The following is a 15,582-nucleotide window of genomic DNA, read 5'->3' on the forward strand; positions in this document are numbered from 1 at the left end:
AGTGTTGTAGTGTTTGCGTAGTGTAGGGTCATGCTGGGGGTAGTGTTTTAGGGTTTAGGGTAGTGTTGCAGTGTTTGCGTAGTGTAGGGTCATGCTGGGGTGTAGTGTTTTAGGGTTTTGGGTAGTGTTGTAGTGTTTGCGTAGTGTAGGGTCATGCTGGGGGTAGTGTTTTAGGGTAGTGTTGCAGTGTTTGCGTAGTGTAGGGTCATGCTGGGGTGTAGTGTTTTAGGGTTTTGGGTAGTGTTGTAGTGTTTGCGTAGTGTAGGGTCATGCTGGGGGTAGTGTTTTAGGGTTTAGGGTTGTGTTGTAGTGTTTGCGTAGTGTAGGGTCATGCTGGGGGTAGTGTTTTAGGGTTTAGGGTTGTGTTGTAGTGTTTGTGTAGTGTAGGGTCATGCTGGGGGTAGTGTTTTAGGGTTTAGGGTAGTGTTGTAGTGTTTGCGTAGTGTAGGGTCATGCTGGGGTGTAGTGTTTTAGGGTTTTGGGTAGTGTTGTAGTGTTTGCGTAGTGTAGGGTCATGCTGGGGTGTAGTGTTTTAGGGTTTTGGGTAGTGTTGTAGTGTTTGCGTAGTGTAGGGTCATGCTGGGGGTAGTGTTTTAGGGTTTAGGGTAGTGTTGTACTGTTTGTGTAGTGTAGGGTCATGCTGGGGGTAGTGTTTTAGGGTTTAGGGTAGTTTAGTTGTTTAGTGTATGCTAAAGGCATATTCGTTCTAAAAGTTTTCGTTATTTTAATTTGCGGCCTAATAGTACATGCGGGATTTTTTTTGCGGACTGATGGTATGCGGGATTTCGTCATATATTCGCTAATCATACTTTCTATGGCAAAATGAACCCCCTCATTTTGTTCCTTTTTAAATTAAATGTTTTAAGAGTTACCACTTTATTCCAATCAAGATGGCTTCAGGTGTGCCATACCTTTGTAATAAGTAGGACTGTTAGCACTCTAGTTGTTCTTTAGAACACTCTGGGACATTCTGTCATTGGGCTATAGTTGGGCTACATCTGGCTGATATTTGGGCTACATTTGTTTTTTTTGTCTCTGGTGGCCATCTTTGGGCTACATTGGGCTACATTGGGCTACATTGGGCTACATTGGGCTACATTTGGGCTCCAACATATATATAGCCCAATGTAGCCCAATATATATTTTTCAAAGTTAATTTTCGTAAAAACCACTGGAGCCTATATCTTGAGACATAGCAAAGGCACATCGGGCTACCGGTCCCTACAATTTTGCCAAGTTTGGTGTAAATCCATTCAGCCGTTCAGGCTAAAAGTGAGGCCAACCGCCCTATGGAAAATTGCATGGGAAAAACACGTTTTGGGACCCCCCTTTTTTCTCTGCCCCCCCTTGACGAAACCCCCCCAAATCTTTAGGGGCTGCTCAGAAACAAAATGTTCCATTTTCCTGAAAATTTCAGCCAATTCTGTCCTCAAACGCCAAAGTTATTCGACATAGAATTTTCAAAAATCCCATAGGAAAAAAATCCTAACTATATATACCTACTGGCTATCGCCAGTAGGTAATATATATATATATATATATATATATATATATATATATATATATATATATATATATATATATATATATATATATATATATATATATATATATATATATATATATATATATATATATATATATATATATATATATATATATATATATATATTCACTGAAAAAACCATAGGTTATAGACCATATATAGTTAGGAATTAGCATTTACAAAACCTTGAAAATTCACTTAAAAAACCATAGGTTATAGACCATATATAGTTAGGGATTAGCATTTACAAAACCTTATTTTACTTGCATAAAACCATTGAAATTCGCATATATAGTTAGTTGTGCTAACTATATATCGCGCACCCGCAATCCACTGCTGATGATGTCACATATTACATCATTCATGACATGGTCAGTGACATCACTGATGACATCACTGATGACAACATCCAGTGACTGTATGTTTCTGTAAAGTTAAAATATGTATTACATATTGAAGAAGGAGTGGATGTATAAGTGTCTGGATGAAGGATTTAGTAGGTGCATGACTGACTGTATAAGTGAGTGATTAAATGTGTCTCACTGAGTGCATGGGTTAGTGACTAAACTGTCTTAATTTGTGCATCATTATGTCTGTTGTTCTGTAAACTGCTGCATGTGTTGATCAGTAGCTATATGAGTAACTATATGGGTTATTGATTGGTTGCCCAAGTATTTGTATGGGAGACTGAGTGTGTGTGGGGGTGGCTGGGAGGTGTATGACTCTGTGCATAGATGTGTGAGCAGTTGATTCACTAGATGTATGGGTTCAAAAGTGCATGTGGAAACAACTGCATGGGCGGTTGACTGTGTGCATGAGTGTATTGGTGAGTGAATGGATATCTCAGTTCTACATGTCAAAGTAAGTACATATGTAAAACACATTACATGTGAGAGTTGACATATATAAATAACTGTGCATAAGAGCCAGTGAATGTGTGAGTGGCTGTATGGATCATTGTGAACTTGTATCAGGGATTGTATAAGGGAGTAAATATGTGTTAGTATATGTTTGAATAAGTAAGATGTGTATAACTGTATAGTTGAGGAAATGGAGGTGTGATTGATTCTTTGCATGACTGACTAGGTGTGTGAGTAACTCCATGGATGAGTGACAGTCTGTGAGTGTCTGTTTACACTGAGTGTATCTAAGGTTATATCAGAGTCTAAAGAGGTTCATTGTATAATCACATGAATGATGTCATCAGTGATGTGATTAGTAATGTCAAATGAGATGTCATCAGTGATGTCATTTAAGATGTCATCATTGATGTCATCAGTGATGTCATTTGAGATGTCATCAGTGATGTCATTTGAGATGTCATCAGTGATGTCATCAGTGATGTCATTTGAGATGTCATCAGTGATGTCATCAGTGATGTCATTTGAGATGTCATCAGTGATGTCATCAGTGATGTCACTGACCATGTCATGAATGATGTAATATGTGACATCATCAGCAGTGGATTGCGGGTGCGCGATATATAGTTAGTTAGTATATGCGAATTTCAATGGTTTTATGCGAGTAAAATGAGGTTTTGTAAATGCTAATCCCTAACTATATATGGTCTATAACCTATGGTTTTTTCAGTGAATTTTCAAGGTTTTGTAAATGCTAATTCCTAACTATAAATGGTCTATAACCTATGGTTTTTTCAGTGAATTTTCAAGGTTTTGTAAATGCTAATTCCTAACTATATATGGTCTATAACCTATGGTTTTTTCAGTGAATTTCAATGGTTTTTTAATAGCAAATATCAAATGCTGTCAAATGTCAAGTACATGATAGGTAAAAACATTTTCGTGTTTATGCACGCTGATGTGCTTTGAACGCTGCCCCCCGCCTCTTTTCTCTTAGGAGTACTCTCTCTTTGCAGATAGTGAAGGGTAGTTAACGCAGGCCTTTGCCCCCGTTGTAATCCGTCGTGCCTGCTTCTCTCTCCATTTGATTGATTGTTATCCAAGCATTTAATATTTTTGAATTGGTTCTCTTTGGTTCATTCTGTATTTACAAACAAGCACAGAGTTGCAATACTCTGTTTAGTCTTTGCAGATAGTGAAAAATCGTTTAAAAAAACAAAAGGAATCGAGCAAAATCAGTAGGCCACTAATGGGATCTGTTTTTGACCTCGCTAAAATAGAAACATTAAGAACAACCCCTCATGAGAAATACAAAACTAGTGAGATGAACTTAGCTCCACACCATGATGGCTGCAAGACAGCTCGACTCTGCCGCCCACCCCACCCCACCCAAAATAACGACAAACCCTATGCAAATATTATAAATATAAATATATACAACACACCAGCAAAGTAACAGGGTAAAACATTTTATTAAATAACTATTTACATAACTATTTTATACTTTTTGTTGCCAGATCTGGCTAGCTCAATCGATCGAGCATGAAACTCATGCACTCTGATAGCAAGCGTTGCTGCTGATACAATGCAGACAAAACCTGGTTTTCAGTTTGTACATTCTTCAAGATTTTTCCATCCAAGGCTGGTTGAGAGTTTGTAGAACGATGGCTTCAGATTTTCAACATATTTCAACATACGGTGTGGTGGCGCGGACTAGGAGGGGGCGCTTGGCTCCTGCCCCCTCCCCAAGTAAGATTTTCATACGTGAGTGTACGTTCATGGTTTTGGTCCCTGAGTTGCTTCGATGTCACTGCCATGCTCAAATGGCATAAGTCCTGGATGTTGGGTGCCATAGTTCAGAGTTCTGAGCAGCGCTTGTAACACTGTCTGAAGCTTATTTGCATTTGCTGCAGCTTCACTATTCTCAAAGTAAGTGAGGGCCGTTTGTGGACCTGACTGCATTGGAAAACAATGTGATGCGGTGCCTCCCTGAACCGCTTGACGGAGGCCCCCGAGGGGCGGTGAGATGGCGCGGACTGGGAGGGGGCGCTTGGCTCCTGCCCCCTCCCCAAGTCGTGTTGCCCTGGTGTGGCCTGAGATCGCCCCCGACATAGGCGGCCGGCTCCCGGGGTCCGGCGGAACTTTTTGCCTTTTGATGACTCTTCCATTCTGGACCTTGTCCCACAATCTGTTTGACCTGAAGACACGCTGTAGTGGGGCGCCCCTTTACCGTTTCAGTTGCCATTCCACCCGCTTTTGCTACACTGTGCCTCTTCCGCCATTCAGCTGTTTACTGCCCGCTCTTGCGACTACAGCGTCTCGCTCACCATGTAGTTGAGTTGCTCCCGCTCTTGCGATGCAGCTATAGGCGGCTGCCACAGGACTCTCAAAATGGCGGCCGCCTCTTCAGATTTGGGCGTGGTTCACTAAAATGGCCATGGGACACCTTGGAACTCAGATGCTTGTCTGCTAGGGCTTGGGCCCCATTCTCGAAAGCGTCCACTGAGCCTTGAAGATTCTACAAAAGTCTTGGGGGCCCCCAACTCCCGCAGGCTTCTGGTGGGGAGCGGCTGCCATGATTGCTCGTGGAATTCGCCACGACTGAGATACGAGATGGTGGTGCTCTCATGCTAACGCCAGCTTCAGTCTGAAACATCCAGAAACACTGTAGACTACCAATTCGATCAGTTCCGGTAGCGCCCCAACGTGACCCGGTAGGGAAGAACTTGCCCTCCCCTCTTTGACTGATGGTTCTTGTTGCCTGTCCCTTCTGTTGTCATTTAACAGAACTTTTTAGACTGCTGAAAGGGGTTGTGTTCCGACCGCTGGTTGGTGGAGACATTTTGACTATATTCTGGACCTACGTTGTCGCGTAATGCGTTATATGACACGCCGCGTTAGCGCACCCGGAAGTACTCCAGTGCGCGATGCGCAGCTTCCCGGAAGGGATCCGAGGCTCGGCGTGCAGCGCGCAATGTAAGCATAACAGGTCATGTGACTTGTTAATAAAACTTTTCATTGGTTCATTTTACTTTTGTTATTCTAATGATGAAAGGCTTGGTCATATGACCTAAAAATTACGCTTTTTATTGCTTTCGAACATTATTTTTTCTTAAACATATATGTTATAATGTTCCAGGCTAATGTATTTTCCCAGAAAATTTACAACTGTCCTGCAAGTAAAATATATTCCTTTTTCTAGCAAAAGGGCGTTTCTTCGTCCCATGACGGAGCCGTTGAGCAAAAGATGCTCGGCCTGCTGTCTTAGTCGCCGATACGCCCGAATATCAGATTCTTATCGATCACTTTATGTTGCAGGAGTAAAAAACACAACAGCCCTTGACCATTTATCTTTACTGCGTTCCTGCGTATTATACCTTTTATCCGTCATGTAACTGGACTGCTTTATTTCACTTGCCTTTTACTGATTCGAAAACAGTGACTAAAATTAAAAACTTTACCAATGTAAATACTACTACCATGTTTTGTTTTAAAAACCTTTATTGTGAAAATGTCAGTATACAAATACGGGCCTATAACCACGTGGGCCGGCCACGGAGCAAACTGGAATCGTATATGATGAGGAGACATTTACACTGTAGAGGAACGCAACGAGCGGGCCATTAGGTTGCAAGAACTAAGGTGTCTAACAGTTGCGGAATCGGTGGACGTACATTTTGTAATTAAAATACGACAGGGCCACTTACAATAAAATTATCTAGATATATATTTGCGGGCAAGTACCATGGGTGACGTTAATTCGAACTTTCAATAGTACAGTAATCAATAACACATCAGAACTTAATATCAATAGGGATGTCGAAATATTCAATCAATTCTCATTCCCGCCCGCCATGTGCTTCAAAACTGCATACGTATCTCGTGATATCAAGGTTGTGCAACCAGTACACAACAAGGAGGTACGAGTCCCATTTATACCGGCGCCATTTTGGGCGAGGCCGGGCAGGTCCAGGATATAGTCAAAATATCTCCACCAACCAGCGGTCGGACCAGAACCCCTTTCGGCAGTCAAAAAAGCTTCAGTTAAATGACAACAGAAGACATAGGCAACAAGACCAACAGTCAAAAGAGGGGAGGGCAAGATCTAAAGCCATTGTTCTACAAACTCTCAAGCAGACTTGGATGGAAAAATCCTGAAGAATGTACAAACTGAAAACCATTTTTTGTCTGTATAGCATCACCAGCAACGCTTGAGTCAGCTTTGTGTGAAGCCGCCATTTTTTATTCAATCAATAGCGTCCCCCTGCACACATTCAGGGACCTGGTCATGTCTAAAGGTTAAACGGATTGTGGGACAAGATGCAGAAAGGAAAAGGAAAAAAGTTCCGCCGGACCATGGGAGCCGGCCGCCTATGTCATGGGCGATCTTTGGCCACACCAGGGCAATAGTGAAGCTGCAGCAGGTGCAAATAACTCAGAACTCTCAACTATGACACCCAACATCCAGGACTTGCCATCCGGATCTTGGCTCTCAACTATGGCACCCAACATCCAGGACTTGCCATCCGGACCATGGAACTTTCGGCGCAGCATTGTAGGATGGCCACACCAGTGCGGCAACTTGCTAGACACCACCTCGGTGCCATCCAGATCTCGGCGCGTTGTGCTTCCTTCGGCCTACTGTAGCCGCAAGTGAGGACGCAACTCAGCTGGATAACGAGTGAAACACCAAGGGGCGCCCCACTGCAGCCGAGGAGCCTCCATCTTGGGGGCGACGCACAGCATCACATTGCTTTCTCAAACAGCCCCCACTGACTGACGCGACCTCACAGGCCAACGGGGCGACCCACGCCAAATTTCGGCGCAGCATTGTAGGATGGCCACACCAGTGCGGCAACTTGCTGGACACCACCTCGGTGCCATCCGGATCTTGGCGCGTTGTGCTGCCTTCGGCCTACTGTAGCAGCAAGTGCGGGCGCAACTCTGCTGGACGGCGAGTGAAAAGATAAGGGGCGCCGCACTGCACATCAGGTGCCTCCACCTGGGGAGGCGAGAGAGGCCAGTTTGCGCCACCTCCCCCCCCCCCAGGCACCCCACGCCGACTTTCGGCACAGCATTGTAGGATGGCCACACCAGTGCAACTTGCTGGACACCACCTCGGTGCCATCCGGATCTCGGCGCGTTGTGCTGCCTTCGGCCTATTCGCACATCGGTCCGCTACTGACGCCGCCTCACGTGCCAACGGATTTTCTACGCTTTTTATAGCAGCGCGTAACATAAGCATAACAGGTCATGTGACTTCTTTATAAAACTTTTCATTGGTTCATTTTACTTTTGGTTTCCTAATGATGGAAGGCTTGATCATATGACCTAAAAATATCACTTTTCATTGGATTAAAACATTTTTTTTCCCAAACGATGAAAGCCCCACCTTGTTTCTAGATGTTTCAGACTAAAGCTGGCGTCAGCCTGAGAGCACCACCATCTCGTGGCTCCGTCGTGGTCATTCCGCGAGCAATCATGGCAGCCGCTCCCCACCCGAAGCCTGCAGGAGTCGGGAGCCCCCAAGACTTTTGTAAAATCTTCAAGGCTCAGGGGACGTCCGAGTTCCAAGGTGTCCCAGGGCCATGTTAGTGGACTAGGCCAAAATCCGAAGAGCCGTCCGCCATTTTAAGAGTCCTGAGCCAGCCGCCTATCGCTGCACCGCAAGAGTGGGCGCAACTCAACTACATGGTGAGCGAGACGCTGTAGCCGCAAGAGCGGGCGATAAACAGCTGAATGGCGGATGAGGCACAGTGTAGCAAAAGCGAGCAGAATGGCAACTGAAACGGTAAAGGGGCGCCCCAGTACAGCCGACGAGCCTCCACCTGGGGAGACCCGTTCACGCCGCCTCCCCCCCCCCCCCCCCCCCGGGGCGCCCCACGCCGTTTTTCGGAGTAGCATTGTAGGATACCAAAAACCAGTGCGGCACCCAGGTAACATCACCTGGGTGCCCTCCAGAACTCAGCACTTTGTGCTGCCTTGGGACTAAACACAGCTACTGACCATTGTTGCTTCTTTTTTTTTTAAAATGTTTAAATGTATTTACTGTTTTTGTTGCGTTCTATATATTTAAAAGTTATTAAAGTGTTATAATCCTACTTTGTTGGAGTACTATATATTTATAATGTGACACATAATTGTAAAAACTTTGATGTACAAAGAGGCAACCCTGGAATCTTCCGCTTCAGGCTCGGTCCCACACACCCTCACAGTGAGAATCCCCTCCCCAAGTAAATGTAAATGTGTAAATGTAAATGTAAATGTGTAAATGTAAATGTATTGGCATTTATATAGCGCACTACTTACCCGTAGGGTCCCAAGGCGCTTCGACCGCTGCGAAACCCTTCCTGGCTTCCCTGAGAGATGGTCCCTTAATGGGTATCTCCAGAGTGAGGCCAGGCATCCCCGGCGGTCTGGTGGGGCCGTTAGTGAAGATGAGGCAAGCTAATGCCCAGAGTTGCCGAGTGTGATCGCTGATTAGAGTGGCACCGAGGCGAGAGAATTATCGAGTCCGCTGACCCTGGTCCAGAAACCTGCCGCGCCGGGATTCGAACCCTGGTCCCGGGCCATCCTCTGCTCTCGGGTCTGCCGCCTCTAACCAGTGAGCCACACTACTTCACAATACAAGCACAATACAGGATGGTTATCAGATAGTAGGAACGCGTGTGGTGTGACAGATCTACTGTAACTCCTTTGAAGAGGGGTGATTCTCTACAGCTGGGGCCATAAACTACATCTGCAGGGCTAGGTGATAGCCTGGGACCGGCCTGAACAATCGGACACAGAGGAAGAAGAGTGTCAAAGGGTGCGGTAGTGAATAGGGTGAAAGGGTGGTGTCGGACGGGCACAGGGTGTGATTCTCAGGGAAGAGCAGCGCACATGGGAGGAGGTTTCTGGCCCATGCATGAGAGAGAGAGCGGGGGTGACCAGTGCGTGGAGGAGATGCTTGCGAGGGTGAGGAGCCATGCTGAGGATCGGCGGCGTGGAGAGAGTGGGTCTGGTCAAGGCATCTAAAATGGCTGCCGTGCTCAACAAAAGTGTGGCATTGGAAAAAAGACAAGATGGCGCAGACAATGTTTATCAATAAGGATCAATTTATAACAATTATTTAAAACAAAATATTTACTCGCAGTGACAACATGGCGGTCAACAGTTCCTGATTTCCATCGAATCGAACGTTAACAGACGTCACGCAACAAAAAAAAAAACGCTCATGCACAGCCGCTGGAAGACATGTATCAACATATATGAGCCTCCTCAGCCACCCTCAGAAAACAAAAGGGGTCAGGATACGTCTCCCGTACCCCCTTATACCTAGTAATTTAATGAAATCGAAACACAAAATGGCGAATTCACGTTTCGCTACCAGTTTGCGAACCGAGAAGCGCTTCTACCGCGAAAAATCAAATTTTTATTATTTGCCCCACGGGACCCTTTAATAACCCCAACATCATTCCTAGGGGGTCAAGAGAGGTCTACCTAGCCCCCTTTCATTAAATTCCCCCTTCGTTTTTCTCCTCCTGTTGTCTAGCGATCCTACCGACAGACAAGATGGCGGCCGCACCGGACTGTTTAGAATGTTGACAGACACCGGAGAGCCAATCAGCTTCGCTACGCAAAGCTCCGTTACGGGAAAAGTACGCGATCTGGAGCGCTATCTGGGACGCTGTCACAGATATACCTGTTTTTTAAACGTTAATTTCTCAAAATCCACTGGAGCACATATATTGAGACCCAGCAAAGGCACATCGGACTAACAGTCCCTATAATTTTGCCAAGTTTCGTGCAAATCCATTCAGCCGTTAATTTGCGAACCGAGAAGCGCTTTTACCGTGAAAAATCAATTTTTTTTAATTTTCCCCACGGGACCCTTTAATAACCCCAACATCATTCCTAGGGGGTCAAGAGGGGTCTACCTTGCCCCCTTTCATTAAATTCCCCCTTCGTTTTTCACCTCTTCTTGTCTCTCGATCCTACCGAGAGACAAGATGGTGGCTGCTCCGGACTGTTTAGAATGTTGACAGACACCGGAGAGCCAATCAGCATCGCTTCGCAAAGCTCCGTGACGCGAAAAGTACGCTTTTTTTAATTTTTTAAAACGTTAATTTCTCAAAATCCACTGGAGCACATATATTGAGACCCAGCAAAGGCACATCGGGCTAACAGTCCCTACAATTTTGCCAAGTTTCGTGCAAATCCATTCAGCCGTTCGAGCTAAAAGTGAGGCCAAACGCCCTATGGAAATTAACATGGGAAAAACGCGTTTTGGGACCCCCCTTTTTTCTCGGCCCCCCCTTGACGAACCCCCCCCAAATTTTCAGGGGCTGCTCAGAAACAAAATGTGCCATTTTCCTGAAAATTTCAGCCGATTCCGTAAACAAACGCCAAAGTTATTAGACATAGAATTTTCAAAAGTTCCATAGAGAAAAAATCCTAACTATATATACCTACTGGCGACCGCCAGTAGGTAATATATATATATATATATATATATATATATTCGTGAAACGCAAAAACCCAAAGCTCCCGGGTTTAAAGAAAAGGAGAGCACTCAGAGCCGATATGGCGTAGGTCAGCCAGAACTTTTATTCATCAAACTCCCTCGGTAGTCAGTTAGCAAACGCGTTTCGGCGTTTCCGCCTTCGTCAGTGTAACTGACATTATTTACAAATCAAATTTAAATCAAGAAACATCGTGATCGTCATTGATCACGTGACTCAATCCATGTGCATTGACATAAACGAAGGTACTTAAAAAAAAAAAATATATATATATATATATATATATATATATATATATATATATATATATATATATATATATATATATATATATATATATATATATATATATATATATATATATATATATATATATATATATACTACTATTATAAAGGAAGAACTTTAAGGCTTTGAGGCTGGTAAACTCGGGAACCACAGTGCCAATCCACACACCCGATACATCGTTGTAATCCTCAGGGTGTGCAGATGGACATAGGCTATGGACATAGGCTATATAAAGTTAAAGAATACGTTATATTTAAAAAATTTCCATTATAAAAAAAGTAGTCCCCTCGAAGTAGCGCCGGCCGCGACCTGCGTGCTGACGTCTGGAGCGCGGGGAGGTGCTGCGTCCAGGAGCATGAGGAGGAGCGGCGGACATGCCGCAGGGGAGGAGACGTGATGAGCGGCGGACATGGTGCGGGGGAGGAGGTGAGGAGCAGCGGACCGAAGGGAGGAGCGGTGACCAGGGGCGAGGAGTGATGAACTGAGAAGCGGCGGCTGAGGTAAGGCTCTGGGGGACAATGTCGGGCAGGCGGGGGACGGGGACTTACATCAAAACAGAAGGAGGAGCGGTGAACTGAGGAGCGGCGGCTGAGGTAAGGCTCCGGGGGACAATGTCAGGCAGCAGGGGTCGGGGCAGGCGGGGGACGGGGACTTACACCAAAACAGAAGTATAGAATTTAGATCGGCTGAGGTAAGGCTCCAGGGGACAATGTCGGGCAGGCGGGGGTCGGGGCAGGCGGGGAACGGGGAGTTACATCAAAACAGAAGGGTACAATTTACATCGGCTGAGGAAAGGCTCCGGGGGACAATGTCGGGTCAGGCCGGGGTCGGGGCAGGCAGGGGACGGGGACTTACAGCATCTGCCATGGAGACTTATGCAGAGCGCCTCAACACTGGGCCTTTGTGACATCCAGGGGACAATATCGGGGCAGGCGGGGGTCGGGGCAGGCGGGGGACGGAGCGGCCGGGGGCCCGGGCTGCTGGGCAATGTCGGGGCAGGCGGGGGTCGGGGAGGCCTGATTGCTCCCGGACAAGGTCGGGACGGGCTGCTAGTATATATATATATTTATATATATATAAAACTCCAACGAGTCGCCGGCTGCAGCCGTCAGCCAGTTTACAGGTACACAGACACCAAGTAATGATCACCGCAAGCCAGTCTTCAATGTGAAAGTTATTTATTCCAACAAATGGAGGTGGTAGTGCCAGTCATCAGACGCGTTTCCGACTTGCGTCCTTGCTCACTGATGAGCCGATAATGTGGAGGTCCCATATATACAAGTTTGGTAAACACTTGAATTTCGCGCCTTTACAATTACTAGACATAGACGGTGGACTAACATGAAAAGTCTCATACCGATCCCAATTCGTGGGCGCCATATTGCAATGGTCAAAGGTGGAAAACAATAGTATACCATATCCATCAACTGTTAGGTTCTATGACAGAATTACTGCATTAGATTTATCAAATCAAAACAATTCATAATGCTGCATTTTTAAAAGAATGAGAATATATACACCCATATTCTAAGTGCTAATGTTTGTCGCATTTATGCGCCCGTATATACATGTGATCTGTACAAATACTTGAAATATATACAAGATAAACTTAATTCATGCGTAAATGCAGGGCACAATAAGGCATTATGGCAGAAGATAATGGTTAAAAAATGATATTCTGTCACCATTAATCACAATGCAGTACGTGTTAAAACATAATGTAATTATGCAAACACTCAGAGAGAGTTGGGCAATGTCTGTACAAATACGTTAACCAAAGAAAAAACATTGTTTAGAACATTATAGTAACCATGGAGAGATTGACTATACTCCATGTTTATATGTGATCGGTACTCGAGCTGGTTCCACCAGTATACCGTACCATCAGGTACCTCGTTGTGAACGTTATTGTGCGCTCGAACCTGATCATAGTGGAGTAGGGCATTATAATGGTAGTGTGGTCATGACAATCTGGAAAGGGGCGACCATTCGGTCCCCCCGAACGTATGGTGGAGTACCTCGATCCTCCCGGGAAGCCATCTTGGGCGGGAGGCGAGTCTCGGCTGGTATGCCCGAAGCGGCGTAGCCGGGGCGCGCCTTTTTCCCGTCCTAGAGTGGGCTGGCCTAGACACCGACGCGGCCGGCCACGCCCTCGGAGGCAGGCGGGGGCGGGTTCACGCCCACCCTGAAGACGGATAAAAGGAGCGGAAGCCAAGAAAGCATCCTCTTGTTCCTGTGCTCTGAAGCTGCACCTCCCCGCTGCACGTGAGCTCGAGACGGAACGAAGAGCCAATTTTGAGCGTTGTAATCTCTCTTTTTTCTTACAGATATCCCGTCTGAGAATGCCCAAGAAAGTCGGAAAGCGGGTCGGTACCGAGGAGATGCTCCGCATACTCATGAAGGAGATAGCCAATCTAAAGAAGAAGGTTGAGGCTAAGGACGGGGAGGGAGGACCGAAACGGCCTTTACAGGGAACAATCCCCGGTGGAAAAAGCAAGAGGCCCAGAAGGGGAGCACTTGGGGGAGAGACCCCGGTTCCCGAAACCCTACGAGAGGAGCCAACCCCGGTGCCGAAAGAGGGGAATCCAATCCCTGTGGTGGTCACCCCCGTGAACAGGGAGGATATGCCCCCCGAGTTAGCGGCACAATTGGCAGCGTGGTTGGGAAACGATAGCGAGAGCGCCACGGCTGGCGACGCCCGGGCAGTAATGAGGCAACTGCGGGAATCTAGGGAGGCTGCGAAGGCGCCATCTTCTGTTCCCCCACAGGTTCCGGCGGCTGGAAGTACAGCAGGCCCAAGTTCGGCGACAAGTGTGGGGTCTACTTCAGGTAAGCGGCCATTGCCGATTGCGGGGGAGGGGTCTGTACCTTCTCGAAAGGAGAAGATTGCCCAGCACGTCCCACAAGAAATCAAGGAATTGATTTGGGCGGATAAATATGTAAACATGTTTTCATTGCTTACCGACCATTACGAGATCGAGCATGTGAAGAGTCAAAAGGAGCTCATGCATCCGAGTGTTTGGCGCGCAAAAATGGCCGCCTTTAAGGTCGACGAGACCATTGGTACTTGGGGCAGAGCGTGGGGCATTTTTACTTCCATCATGGGTGAGCGCAGGCCTGAGTTGTTGACCGAGTTACCCATTTATCAGTCGCGTATTATGGAGTATTCTGTGGCATATGGGGGCAACCAGTGGTTCTGCTATGATAATCTGTTTAGAAAAGCTAAAGAACACAACCCATTGTTGTCTTGGGATTGTTACGACTCCGTGTCTTGGCAAAAAAAGGAGAGTACAGGGATGTTGAAGGTGCCATTGGTAGGGAGTAACGGGGGGGAATCCTCCCGCCAAAACTCTGGGACACCCTTTCGGACGGGTGCAGGTAGCGAGTACCACTCGAAGCCGAGTGGCAACACAGGTAAAAGGGGGATCTGTTGGAATTTTAACAGAGGCAAATGTACCAGGCCCCAGGGGTCATGCAAATTCAGACATGAGTGTGGGGGGTGCGGGCAGCCATCCCATCCTGAGTCCATGTGCAGAGCCAAAACGGGTGATAACGGTGGTAAGGGAGGTGCCAAACAGGTCTAATATAGTCCGAGGGGCGCCTTTACCGACCCCGATTGATACCATGGCAATGATTCCTTGGCTCAGCGAATACCCGGATCATGCTTCCGCTGGGGTGTTACGGAACGGGTTTTCATATGGTTTCCGCATCCCAGTGGGGGATTTTCAGGGGGTACCGAACTGTAAGAATCAAATGTCGGTCTTACAGCACACGGCGGTGGTGCAGGTAAAGATTGGGAAAGAGGTGACTCGAGGTCGTGTCGCCGGTCCATTCGATTTGCCACCGGTTGCTAACTTTGTGTGTTCTCCTCTAGGGGTGGTCCCCAAGAAGGACCCGGGTGAGTTTCGGCTGATACATAATTTGTCAGCCCCACGTGGTCCTTCCGTGAATGACGCGATAGACCCGGAAGTATGTTCGGTGCGGTACGCATCTTTCGATGAGGCCGTTGCCATGTTGAATCGCCTGGGGCCCGGGACGCTGATGGCCAAATCGGACATCGAGTCAGCGTTCCGGTTGCTCCCGGTACACCCAGACAATCAGCGTCTCCTTGGTTTTCAGTTTCAGGGTCGCTATTACATGGATAGATGTATGCCAATGGGATGCTCGATTTCATGTGCCTATTTCGAGAAGTTCAGTTGTTTTCTGCAGTGGGTATTCACGAGGAAGACAGGTTTTCAACATGTTATGCACTATCTCGATGACTTTCTGTTTTTGGGGGCAGCCGGGGATTCTGAGTGTGGACAGACTTTACATGAATTTTGTGTTTTAATGAATCAATTCGGTGTGCCATTGGCGCCAGGTAAGACTGTGGGTCCCTCGACCT

The sequence above is a fragment of the Lissotriton vulgaris genome, chromosome 7 (assembly GCF_964263255.1).
Source record: "Lissotriton vulgaris chromosome 7, aLisVul1.2, whole genome shotgun sequence".
Taxonomy (NCBI): Eukaryota; Metazoa; Chordata; class Amphibia; order Caudata; family Salamandridae; genus Lissotriton; species Lissotriton vulgaris.